Source organism: Hemibagrus wyckioides, linkage group LG06 (genome assembly GCF_019097595.1).
Source record: "Hemibagrus wyckioides isolate EC202008001 linkage group LG06, SWU_Hwy_1.0, whole genome shotgun sequence".
Lineage (NCBI taxonomy): Eukaryota > Metazoa > Chordata > Actinopteri > Siluriformes > Bagridae > Hemibagrus > Hemibagrus wyckioides.
The window spans coordinates 10047073-10059572 of NC_080715.1; the positions used below are offsets into that span (position 1 = coordinate 10047073).

At 39.3% G+C, this 12500-nt stretch overlaps 1 protein-coding gene across 1 annotated transcript in view; it reads left to right on the forward strand.

The window, feature by feature from the left end:
- The first annotated feature begins 7866 nt into the window (after window positions 1-7866).
- The window catches only part of LOC131354766 (activin receptor type-1-like), a 48864-nt gene continuing 44230 nt past the window's right edge, over window positions 7867-12500 (forward strand). Inside the window, exon 1 of the mRNA XM_058392775.1 lies at window positions 7867-8308. The gene's annotated coding sequence lies outside the window, so the exon portion shown is untranslated. The remainder of the gene's footprint in view (window positions 8309-12500) is intronic.

The following is a 12500-nucleotide window of genomic DNA, read 5'->3' on the forward strand; positions in this document are numbered from 1 at the left end:
CTCTCTGGGTGTGTCTTTCTCTGTCTGCCTGTCTCTCTCTGTCTTTCTGTCTTTGCCTGTCTGTTTCTTTCTGTCTGTCTGTCTGTCTGTCTCTCTTTGTCTTTCTGTCTGTCTCTCTCTCTCTCTCTCTCTCTCTCCCTCTTTCTCTGTCTTTCTGTCTGTCTGTTTCTCTCTGTCTGTCCTGTGTAGAGTGCTGTGCAGAATTCCAAGACGAAGTCCAATGTCTTCCAAGTAAAGTCCTAAAAAATGCTAATGGTAAGTCCTAAAAAGCTAAGAACCCAAAACTATACAAAAAAAAATCCCTACAGAATTCCACGGACAATGGCTAAGATAACTAGCCAGCTAGAATTAGCCAGGCAAAATGTACACAGGATCCTTTAAAAGGTTAAAGTTAAGGTTAAAAGGAGTTCTTTAAGGTCATCAGTACACATTATCATGTAGAACCAAATAGAAAATTATATATATATATATATATATTACTTTAGTTAAAGAAAACATTTGGAATAAAGGACTAGCTGTGTAGAATTCTGAGTTGAGGTTGTTCAGTGTTACTATGAGGTCTTGCGGTATTCCTGCTATCCGAGGTCGATTTTTCCATCGGCACCACTGCGCTACCGAAAATGGACCTGCACTGTGCAACACTTCCCGACTAGGGCTTTGCTAACACACACTTTTTATAAACCTAATCAATTGCGCTGCTAAATGCTTGGAACAAAATCCGATCCCACGCCGGCCACAATTGTATTGGCGTAAAAGCCTGAGTGAGAGAGGAGCATCTGAGTGGTATCAATATGATCTCTGCAGTCACCTTCTCATCCCCTGTGGTAGCTCTCAGCCTCTCTCTGTCTGTCTCTCTCTCACTCTCTGTCTCTCTCTGTCTGTCTCTTTGTCTTTCTGTCTCTGCATGTCTGTCTGCCTGTCTGTCTATCCTTCTCTGCCTCTCTCTCTCTCTCTCTGGGTGTGTCTTTCTCTGTCTGTCTCTGTCTGTCTCTCTCCGTCTTTCTGTCTCTGCCTGTCTGTCTCTCTCTCTCTCTCTCTCTCTCTCTCTCTGGGTGTGTCTTTCTCTGTCTGTCTGTCTCTGTCTGTCTCTTTCCGTCTTTCTGTCTCTGTCTGTCTGTCTCTGCCTGTCTGTTTCTCTCTGTCTGCCTGTCTGTCTGTCTCTCTCTCTGTCTTTCTCTGTCTGTCTGTCTCTCTCTGTCTTTCTTTCTGTCTCTGTCTGTCTGTTTCTCCCTGTCTGTCTGTCTGTCTGTCTCTCTTCCTGTCTTTCTTTCTGTCTCTGTCTGCCTGTTTCTTCCTGTCTGTCTGTCTCTCTCTGTCTCTCTCTCTCGCTCTCTCTCTCTCTCTCTCTCTCTGTCTGTCTGTCTGTCTGTCTGTCTGTCTCTCTCTGTCTACCTGTTTCTATCTCCAGTGTGTCTGTTTTTCTGTCTGCATGTCTCTCTCTTTGGCTGTGTCTTTTGCTGTCTTTTGCGCTCTCTCTCTCTCTCTCTCTCTCTCTCTGTGTCTCCCATGCTGACTTACAGTCGCTCCCAATGGGAGGCTCGGATAGCCACAAGGCCCCGATTCACTTTCCTGGAATTCTTCATAGCTCATGCAATCTGGGACAGGTCTTTTTTGGTTGAGCTGAAAGAAGAAAACCATTATAGTGATATGTTCACACACTGAGAGAACTTTTTCTTTTTTAAATACACACACATTACAGACTAGAGGTCTTCATAGACCCGAGCCACACCTGAGTCACTGTCTTCAGCGCTTGAATAAGGGCAGAAAATAAAGGAGCCAGAAAGCCAATAACATTCAGACACTGGGCTCCAAATTGATCTTGAGGCTTCAATTTCCTTTCTGGCAGATATGAAAAGACCGAGAAGGAGGCAGAATAATGATATCAATACTCATCTTATATCTATCAGATCTGGAAGAACAACAGTGTTGGTAGAAGGAACTCTTTATAATGTAGCTTTTAACGTTATTTATTATGTAATAAAAGAGAAAATCAATCATTTAAATGAATTCTTCAGGTTTATTTTTAACCTACTTTCCACCTGTCACATCTATAGCGTACATTCCTAATGTTACTTTATTAGCAAGACAAGAATTTCAACATATTCTCGAAACACATTTCTAATGGATGTCTAAGGCCAGTTGTTGGGGCATCATGTTTCAGGTTATGGGGAAAAAATGATTTCCAGCTTTGAGGAAATCAGCAACAGTCCATAGGCTTGCTGTCGGTGAGCGAGGTGTAAGTTATTATGATGTACAGATCAGTAAGCTGTAAATATTGTGGTGAAGAATATTCTTGGTAACAGGGTAAAGTGGCAGGAAGGTTAAAATCAGACTAATTGTGCCTTCAAGTCCTGTTTACGAGTTGGACACATGAACAGCAACGCAAAGTCATTATTACGAGTGGGAAAATTAGGATTTTCTTCGAGGTCAGAGTATGGGGGCGTGTCAGTAAGTAAACATGGCAGACTGCATGGCTGAGGAACATGACAGAGGATGTTCATGACAGAGGAGAGAGAAATACACCACATTATACTTATGGATAGTTAGCAGTGACATGTCTTTGTTATGTTTATTTATTTATTTATTTATTTATTTATATTGAAACAAGCTATATGTACTGGCACAAAATATGAGAGCACAGAACAATTACGATATATCAACTTTAAAAGTTTACACTGGCTGCATATATTGATTTACAGATATAAAAATAAAATCACAAAATTAAAATCATACCTGAGGCACATTCTTTGTTCTTCATTTTCTAGAAGTAGAGTTTTAATAATAAAAAAAAAATGGCTGTATTTTTTTTTTTTTTTTAGTTATAATTCACCTCCATCCTGCTCCAACCAATGTGACTTAAACGCACCCGGCATCGTAATTACGACTTTCCAACTCGTAAAAAAATGAACTTCCCACTAGGACTTGAACGTACAATAAGAAAATACAAGAAATGTCCAAATGAGCTGGATAGCATGAAGTGATACGGGATCAATCATGAAAATCTAAAGCTGAACAATTTCTTTCGTTCAGAGATGGAAAAACTTTTTCTGAGATTATGAGTGAGCTCTGGTACCTATGTACTTTTTTTCTTACTTCAAATTATCCTGATAATCCAAACTGATAACAGGCTTTAAAAGAGAGAGAGAATTGCTGATTAAATTATTCCATGGATGAAAATGGAAAATAATCATATTTAATAAGCTGTGGATTTTACTCTCACTGTTCCTTTGTAGGGCAGCATGGTGGCTTAGTGGTTAGCACTGATACCTCACAGCAAGAAGGTCCTGGGTTCAAACCTGGAGTTTGCATTGCCCCGTGCCTGCCCGGGTTTACTCCAGGTACTCTGGTTTCCTCCCACAGTCCAAAAACATGTACATTAGGTTGATTGGTAATTCTAAATTTCCTGTGTGTGGTTGTCTGTCTATATGTGGCCATGTGATGGACTGGTGACCTGTCCAGGGAGTACCCCTGCCTTTCACCCAATATGTGCTGGGATAGGCTCCAGCAGACCCCTGTGACCCTGATTTAAGAATAAAGCGGGTATAGAAGATGGATGGATGTTCCTTTGCATTAGTTGAGGTTGACTGTTATCTCACTATACTGTATTTATTGATGTATTTTAAAAAATTGACATGTCTATTGAATGCTCAGTAACACCTATAACTGAACAGCATCAACATGAACAATGTGTAGGCAACTTAAAGCTATTTAAAGTCATATAAACCGGATTATCTGGCCATTTACATTTACATTTCTGGCATTTGGCAGAAGCGATATACAAAAGCGCTTTGAAGACTCTATCAATGAATACATTAACACTGGTTCAATAGGTCACAGACTTAGGATACCACTGGTCTAAAAACTGTGTTGGAAGGATTTTTTTTAATACATTCAACAATACATTAATCAAACAGGGAAAATAAGAGCTAGTTTAAGTGCTTCAGGAAGAGGTAGGACTTCATCCTACATTTGAAGACGATCAGTGACTCGGCTGTTCGGACATCTAGTGGACAGAACAGAGAAGGGTCTAGATGGATACCTCCCTCTTACCCTATCTGAGAGATGGTGGGACCAGTCGTGCTGTGCTAGTGGATCTGTGGGAGCGAGGTGCAGTGCGAGGAGTAATAAGAGCTTTGAGGTAAGAGGGTGCTGGTCAGTTCTTAGCTTTGTAGGCAAGCGTCAGTGTTTTGAATCCAGTGGAGGGAACGCAGCAGTGGGGTGGTGTGGGAGAACTTAGGCAGGTTGAAAACTATTCACACAACTGCATTTTGGATCATTTGCAATGGACGAATTGCATTCAGAGACCAGCCAGTAAAGAGTTGCAGTAGTCCAGGCTCGAAATGACAAGAGACTAAACGAGCACCTGAGGAGCCTGCTGGACATAAAGAGCCGAATCCTTCTGATGTTGTACAGAAGAAACCGACATGAACGTGTCACATTAGCAACAAGGGAGGAAAAAGACAGCTGATTGTCCATGGTTACCCCAAGCAGTGGCCGAAGGGGAGATCAGAGAGTCGTAAAAGAACTGTTATAAAAGAAAGTTTCATGCAGAGATTAAATAATCAGCTGTAATATAAGTTCCACCTATAAGTTTCATCCCTCCAAATAGCCCAGAGAAGGTCTCAAAAATATTGGTCCAGAACATGTAAAGTCTTGGACATGTCCAAAGCATATGCAGCAGAGTTGCCTGCTTGAATCTATCACATGTGGGATCTATGTCAGCTTTAATCTTAGAAAGTCTGACCAGTTCAGGTAGTTCTTATAACTGATTATGAGTTTGATTCTTACAGCTTTAACCTGAAAGCATATTTGCTCGTCCTGATCACAGTGCTGCTCCCTGAATTATCCGAAACACTGCAGTGTATGAATAAATTCTCTATCTTGTTTCAGGACAAGAAAGCAAAGAAAAGAAATCAGACTCTTGTGGATGTACACTACCAGTCAAAAGTTTGGACACACCTTTTAATTCAGTGTTTTTTGTTTAGGGATTTATTTCCTACATTCTAGAACAATACTGGAGATTTCAAAACTATGAAATAACACACATGGACTTAAGTAATCCATATGTAACGACAACAAAAAACAGTCAGTTGTTATTTTAAGACGCCGAAGGTCAGGTGTTCTGGAATAGTTCTTGTAAGAACAGTATTGTCAAGTGCATTTGCAAAACCCATCAAGCACCATGATGAAACTGGCTCACATGAAGACCATCCCAGTAAAGCAAGACCAAAACTGACCTCTGCTGCAAAGGAGAAGTTCATTTAGAGTGACCAGCCTCAGAAATCACCAATTAACAGCATCTCAGATTAGAGCCGTTATGAAGGCATTACAGAGCATCAGTAGCAGACATATCTCAATATCAACTGTTCAAACGACATTATAGTGTATTTCAGCCGCCTTCAGCATTGTTTTACAATGTAGAAAGAAATAAACATCAGGAAAGACCGCGGAATTAGAAGATCACATTAGAAGATTAGAAGATGTCCAAACTTTTGACTGGTAGTGTATTCCCACACTGCATCTCTTTTCCATTTTAAGACTGTTTTTTCCCAGTCTGGGAATTAGTTGTGACCAGTGTCTGTTTGTGAACTGAATCAGGCTCGATAGTGAGCAATGGGTTATTAAATAAAAGATAAACAAGCAGTAAAGCTGAAAACCTTTAAAAAAAATAAATGATGAAGGGAGAAAAAACACCAGGCTGTACCTGCTGAGAAGAATAAACTGTACACACTGCTGACTTTTGCAGGTTTGATTTAGAAACTGGTTTCCCACTGGTTTTCTCCTGAATAGTTGTTTCTCCATTAATAGAAAATAAATGGCTTCATTTTGAGCAATATTGTGATATTGACCCCTGGACATTAATGGTGGTTCATTTTTTCCCCCAACTTTGATCTGTGCAATAAAAACAACCTTTCAGATCTATTTTAGGTTAACATTTTCCGTTTTTATGTATTCAACAGACATTAAAACATGTCAGTCTGAATTATATCACTGCAAAAATTTAATTTGAATACATTTATTTAAAATATAAGGTAAAAAACATATTTATTCCTCTAAGTGAGCCATGTTATATATATATATATATATATATATATATATATATATATATATATAACATATATAACATGTTATATATATATATATATATATATATATATATATATATATATATATATATATATATATATATATATATAGTATAACAACTAAAATCTAAATATAACTTGATATGGCTAAAGGCTACTGGAATTACACTATACTGCCAAAAGTTTTGGGACACTCCTCCAAATCATTGAATTCAGGTGTAGTTTTTCAGGGGTTGGTCTTGGCCCCTTAATACCAGTGAAAGGAAATCTTAATGCTTCAGCTTCATACCAAGACATTTTGGACAATTTCATGCTCCCAACTCTGTGGGAACAGTTTGGGGATGACCCCTTCCTGTTCCAACATGACTGCACACCAGTGACCAAAGCAAGGTCCATAAAGACATGGATGAGTGAGTTTGGTGTGGAGGAACTTGACCGGCCTGCACCGAGCTCTGACCTCTTCTAGAGTAATGGTCAAAAATTTCCTAAACCTTGTGGAAAGCCTTCCCAGAAGAGTTGAAGCTGTTATAGCTGCAAAGGGCGGGACAACTCAATATTACATTCATGTGTATGTAAAGGCAGACGTCTCAAAACGTTTGGCAATATCGTGTAGCTACTTTTTAGCAAGACTGCATAACATTTTTATTTATTTTAATGCAATAGAGTCTGCAAAATCAAGTAAAGGAAGGTTAAGTGATTCAGCTATATTAGTATTTGAAAAAAAAAAAGACTTGTTCTGGTGTTAGCTAACTTTATACTCACTAGCTCTCTGGGGAGCGTAGCTAACTAGCTGCAAAATTATTTAGAAAAAAATAATTGAACTTATAAACACAAGGTTTGAGTTTTACATTTATTGAATTTTTTTTGTTGTTGTTGTTGTTCTGGAGATGTGTCTTATTTCACCAAATTGTAACCACTGAGACAAATATATTTTTTCCATCTTAAAGTTCCCATGTGCAACAAGGTTCACACTGTTGGTCAAGGCTGGCTTTCAAGGGCAAATGTAGTTAGACAGTGTCATTAACACGTCGTTAACTCCTACCAGGGTGACATAACATGTCCATGTTAATGGCTGGCTCCCATCCAGGAAGTGTTATAACGTAATAAACCAAGCATTTAAGCCTGCTGCCTAGTCACTGAAACATACAATATATCTATTACATAAAAATATATGCATTAAACCTATAAAGACATTTCATTAATTATTTATTTACATGTGCAGCAATATGTGAATGTAATAATGAATTAATTAATTGATTTATTTATTTATAGGAAGGATTTCAAAAAATATATTTCATCATGATTATTATTATTATTGCATTTACCACCTACACACAACCCTTCGGGTATATATATATATATATACACACTCTCTTTCATCACTTTTTTAATACATCTGGTTTTCAGATGTGAAATTAATAGATCCTATTAGAGCCTTATTCTCCCCTTAGATCCCGCCTCCTGATCTGTGATTGGTTGATAAGTGAGCCAAACATCCCTGTGCTCTGATTGGACAGTGACGCCGTCGGTTGATATTTTCTAAACGCTTTAGCAATTTCTAAATCGAAGTGTAAATATGTAAAATAAATAAATAAAAAGTACACGCATACAGGAAAGGCTATAGTCGAAATAAATATTCACAAACAAACAAACAAACAAACAAACAGGCTCTGTCTAACCAGAGACATGAGAAAGAACTGCGTGTGGGAGTGAAACAGTAGCCAATCCTGGCGCAGATGGGCGTGGTTTCCACTATGTGGGTGGGGATGGAAAAGAAAAGAGACACACACGCGTTTCTGTGGGAATGTGTGTGTTATAGGAAATGAAGCCCGAGTGGTTCGCTGATTAACGCCGACGACTTCCTCTCTTCAGGAGTGTGAGCTGTGTGAATAGATTTCGGAGTGAGTGATGTAAGAAAGTGTGTATGTGTGTGTGTGAATATATATACATATATATATATATATATCCTACCGTCCCTCAACACACACACACACACACTCCTGCTGTAACACTGATCCATTCCTCGAAGTCTATAAAGTTCATGGATGTGGAAGGAAGGAAGCAAGCGTGGAACCGGATCTACAGACTTTTCTCCTTTTCTCATCTATTCCCGAGCCTGAAGTCTCCCAGCCTGATGGCAACACAGTAGCTCTATCAGTTCATCTGGAAGAACAGACAAAAAGAAGCTGTGGATTACATACAAGCCTGTTGTTTGTTGCGAGGTAAGATTATTCTGATGTTTACATTTTATTTGTTTGTCTGAAAACAACAACAACAAAACAGTCTCTCTCTCTCTCGCGCGCGCGCTCACTTTTTCCTCTGTGTGTGTGTGCGCGTGTGCGCGCGCGCTCTGGCGACAGTGTGTCTGAGTGGTTACTTTTGTTTGTTTTTCTGCATGCACACTGAGAAAGAAAATATCCATAGATCGGTATTATTTCATCATTCTTTAAATAGATTGGTTGGAATAAACGGTGCTGAATGTGCTGCAGTGTTTTTAATACAAAAGGACGTGTTTATATTTACGCATGATTGTTGTTATTATTATTGTTATTATTAGTAGTAGTATACTATACCTTTTATTGTGTACACTAAGGTGGTATCCCTTTTATTTTCCCTTCAATTTTCTAAGTGTTTGCATGCAACAGCATCAGTGTAGAAACGAATGGTGAACAAAGAAGAAGTAAAAAGTCTAGGATTCGTTTTAGCTTTACTACATATCCTTCACTCTTATCTCACACTACATACACCTTTCCAAGTCCATAAAAGGTACAGATGTCCGCATGTGCTATCAATACATGGGAAAGTATTGTAATTATCCATGTTGTTATTAATGCTCTGTATGTTCCGCGTCTGTTAGAAGGGTTGGTGTGTCTGCAGTGTGTTTTTTGATGTTTGCAGACCATTGGCACTTGCTTAGCTGGTCTATTGTCATGCAACCAGGTGTGCAGGTTCAGATTTCAGCCTTCACCCAGCGTCCATCAGCTTCCCACTGAGCTCTGAGCATTACAATAGACTGGGCGGAGGAGGGGATGAGGGGTGCTATACAACTATTAATCACCTATTATTTCACACTTTTTTTTAACGACAGGGTGAGAGACAAGGAGACGTGAAGTTAATCGGCGATTATTGACTAGCTTAACCCTCGTGCTCTGTTCAGGTCAAAATGACCCCCGTTTACAAATTTTATATAGAAGCACGCTAAAACTCGACCCGTGTTCGTGAAAAATGACATTATCATCTAGTCATTTTGATCCAAGAATAAAACGGTTGGTGTATCAGTAAGAAATTCAAGTCAAGAAGCTTTTATTGTCATTTCAACCAAATATAGCTATGTATAGAACGTTTCTCCAGGACCCTGGTGCTACATAAAACATCATCATTACATGATTTTTTTGTCTTCCATGAATTGGCTTTGTGTCTATACTCTCCCCAAAAATAATAAACATCGGTCGTTCCAAGTATTGCTTTCAATCTCAGCTACCCGTAACCCATGTTATGACTTACAAGTATGAACAAGTATCTCCTTTGCTAAGTAGTAAATGAAACACAAAGGACTGAGGTCCGAGAAAGGCGGAGAAAAAACGATAGAATTTAAAATCTGGTCACTTATCGTATCATTTGGATAGCTGTTGTACAACATTATTCTGTGATCTGTTAAACTAGATTAATCATGGTATTGGATTTGGGCGTGATAATCAGATGTCACACACATAAAGAGAGAGAGAGAGAGAGAGAGAAATATCAGAATCAGCTTTATTGCCAACTACTATTGGAATTTGCATTGGTGTATTGGCGCACAACAAGAAAAAATAAAAATTAGAGTGGAGACTGCGAGCCAGGCCTTCTTGTCCTACATCAGTTCCCATAAACACTCTCCTAAACCTTGTGGAAATCCTTTCCACGAGAGTTGAAGCTGTTATAGCTGCAAAGGGTGGGCCAACTCCATATTACATTTATGTGCATGTAAAGGCAGACGTTCCAGTTTTGGCCTGTATCAGTCTCCACTCTAATTCATCCCAAAGGTGTTGTATCAGGTTGAGGTCAGGACTCTGTGCAGGCCGGTCAAGTTCCTCCACACCAAACTCTCTCATCCATGTCTTTATAGAGCTTGCTTTGTGCACTGGTGTGCAGTCATGTTGGAACAGGAAGGGGTCATCCCCAAACTGTTCCCACACAATTGGGAACATGAAATTGTCCAAAAATGTCTTTCACTGGAACTAAGGGGCCAAGCCCAACCCCTGGAAAACACCACCTGATTTCAATGATGTGGACAAGTGTCCCAAAGCTTTTGGCAATATAGACAGATAGATAGACTTTTGTCCCCCCCAAAAAAAAGGCAGCACAAAGATCAACCTTGTATTCAGTCTGCAATAAAACATGTTCTGTGTGTAAGCGTTTACCTCTGTGGATAACATCGTCAGCCGAATGCAATCAGAAGGTCGTGAGTTCAAGTCCTGACACTGTCAAGCTGCCACTGGAGGAGCCTTAGCTCTGTTCTATACTCTGAGCTCAGCTGTAACTCTTACATATCTTAGATCAGGAAGTAAATAGAAATCGACAAGACAAACATGGCATGATAGATAAAGAAACGCAGTTATTGGGAGATAGCAGTGCCGCCACCTTGTCACAGAAAATGAAGACATGTTGTTGTTGACTTCTGTAGACTCTGATTTAGTTAAGTGCAAAAGTGCGCTGATCAAATTTCCCATCAAACTAAACGATGAGTAAATTGAACGTTGTCACATTTAATGTGCAGATTTAGGTAAATATGAGCCAAAGCTACCTTTTAATACCTTTTAATAATTATATATATACCTTTTAATAATAATAACGAAAACTTGTTTTTGCCCTGTTAAGGCACAGTGTGTGTGTGACTGTGTGTGTGTTTGTGTGGCTTCACTGATGGGTTTAATTAGAGGAGGGGAAAAAATCAACACTCAGCTGATGAACAGACGTTCTCAGGAACCGTGTTTACCCAGACGCTCTGGCTGAAGCTTAAACATATTTGAGTGTCTCCAAAAAACTGAAATAAACGGGATTAGTAAAATTTGTCTTGTCCAAGCAGGTTGTTTGAGCTGGATGTATTGAGTCATACCGCGTGAACGAAAAGTTTTTTTCCCCTTGGACGTCTCTCATCTCGGGCCAGACAGCCGATTGTCTTCAGTCAAGCTTCAGTGAGTTGCTGTAGAGGGCTGGGTCATCACAAGGGCCTGCACAGAGCAGCTCTTCCATAAACTGTTGTATTGTCTGGCTTTGTGATCACATGCCGTGTGTGTGTGTGTGCGATAACACGGATGTGTTCAGACAGGTTTGTCTGTGCTGTATGAAGCACAGATGTGTGTGATGAGCTTTATTACAGTGTGATGTCTGGTATGTTCACAATAAAACAAAGACGGTCCAAACAATCACTAGAATTAAATCTAGAATCTCAATCGACTGGAAAAACCCGAGCTTTTCCAGACACAAATGACAAAGAACAGAGAACCGTGGTGTAGTTTACTGCCTTCACAGACTGTTTAATTTTGCCGAGCTGTGGAGGGATGTTACTGCATAAAGTTCTGGAAAGTTCCATGTTTTTTTTCCCCCCATGTTTTTGATGGAGTGAGGCCGGAGCTGACATGACCGCGGGTCTGTGGCTGTGTACGCATTTCCATTTCATTTCCATTCAACCATTATTATTACCCAGAGTGACTTACAGGTAAAAGACGACACGATCCGAGTGTGTAGCTGAGGGCGGAGGGCGGTTCTCAGTGACTGGCTGAAGTTTCAAAGCTTTTGGCAAACTCGCACACGTTATCAGAAACACCATCAGCAACATGACAGAGTATCATAGAAGTACACCTGAAGACATTTTCACAGCAATACACAGTATTTCATACATAATATAGTATATCTATCTATCTATCTATCTATCTATCTATCTATCTATCTATCTATCTATCTATCTATCTATCTATCTATCTATCTATCTATCTATCTATCATATGTGCAACAAAAATTTGAATTGAATCTAATCTTCTTTTTGAGGAAACGCACAAACAGAGTGAAAGAGATTATACAGTAAAATGGAAACTTATTACAATAAACAATGCGAAATTAAAAATTTCATCTTTGTACGTTTTTGTACACGTTGCTTTTTGTAGACGCTAAAAAATAAAGGCGATGTTGTTGTACTGTGGTTTGAAGCCACATTCTCGTTATGAATTTTTTTTTGTTTGTTCCCAAAACTCCCAGTCCCATTTAAAAACAACAAAACTGATATCTGCAAAAAATAAATTGTTTATCATAGAGAGAAGTAAAGGAGTGCGAGGAAATGAAACAACAGGTATGGGGATGTGCAAGCTTAGTGGTTTAGGCAGTAGACTACTGGACTGGTTTGAATCCCAGGTCCACCAAGCTGCCACGGCTGGGCCC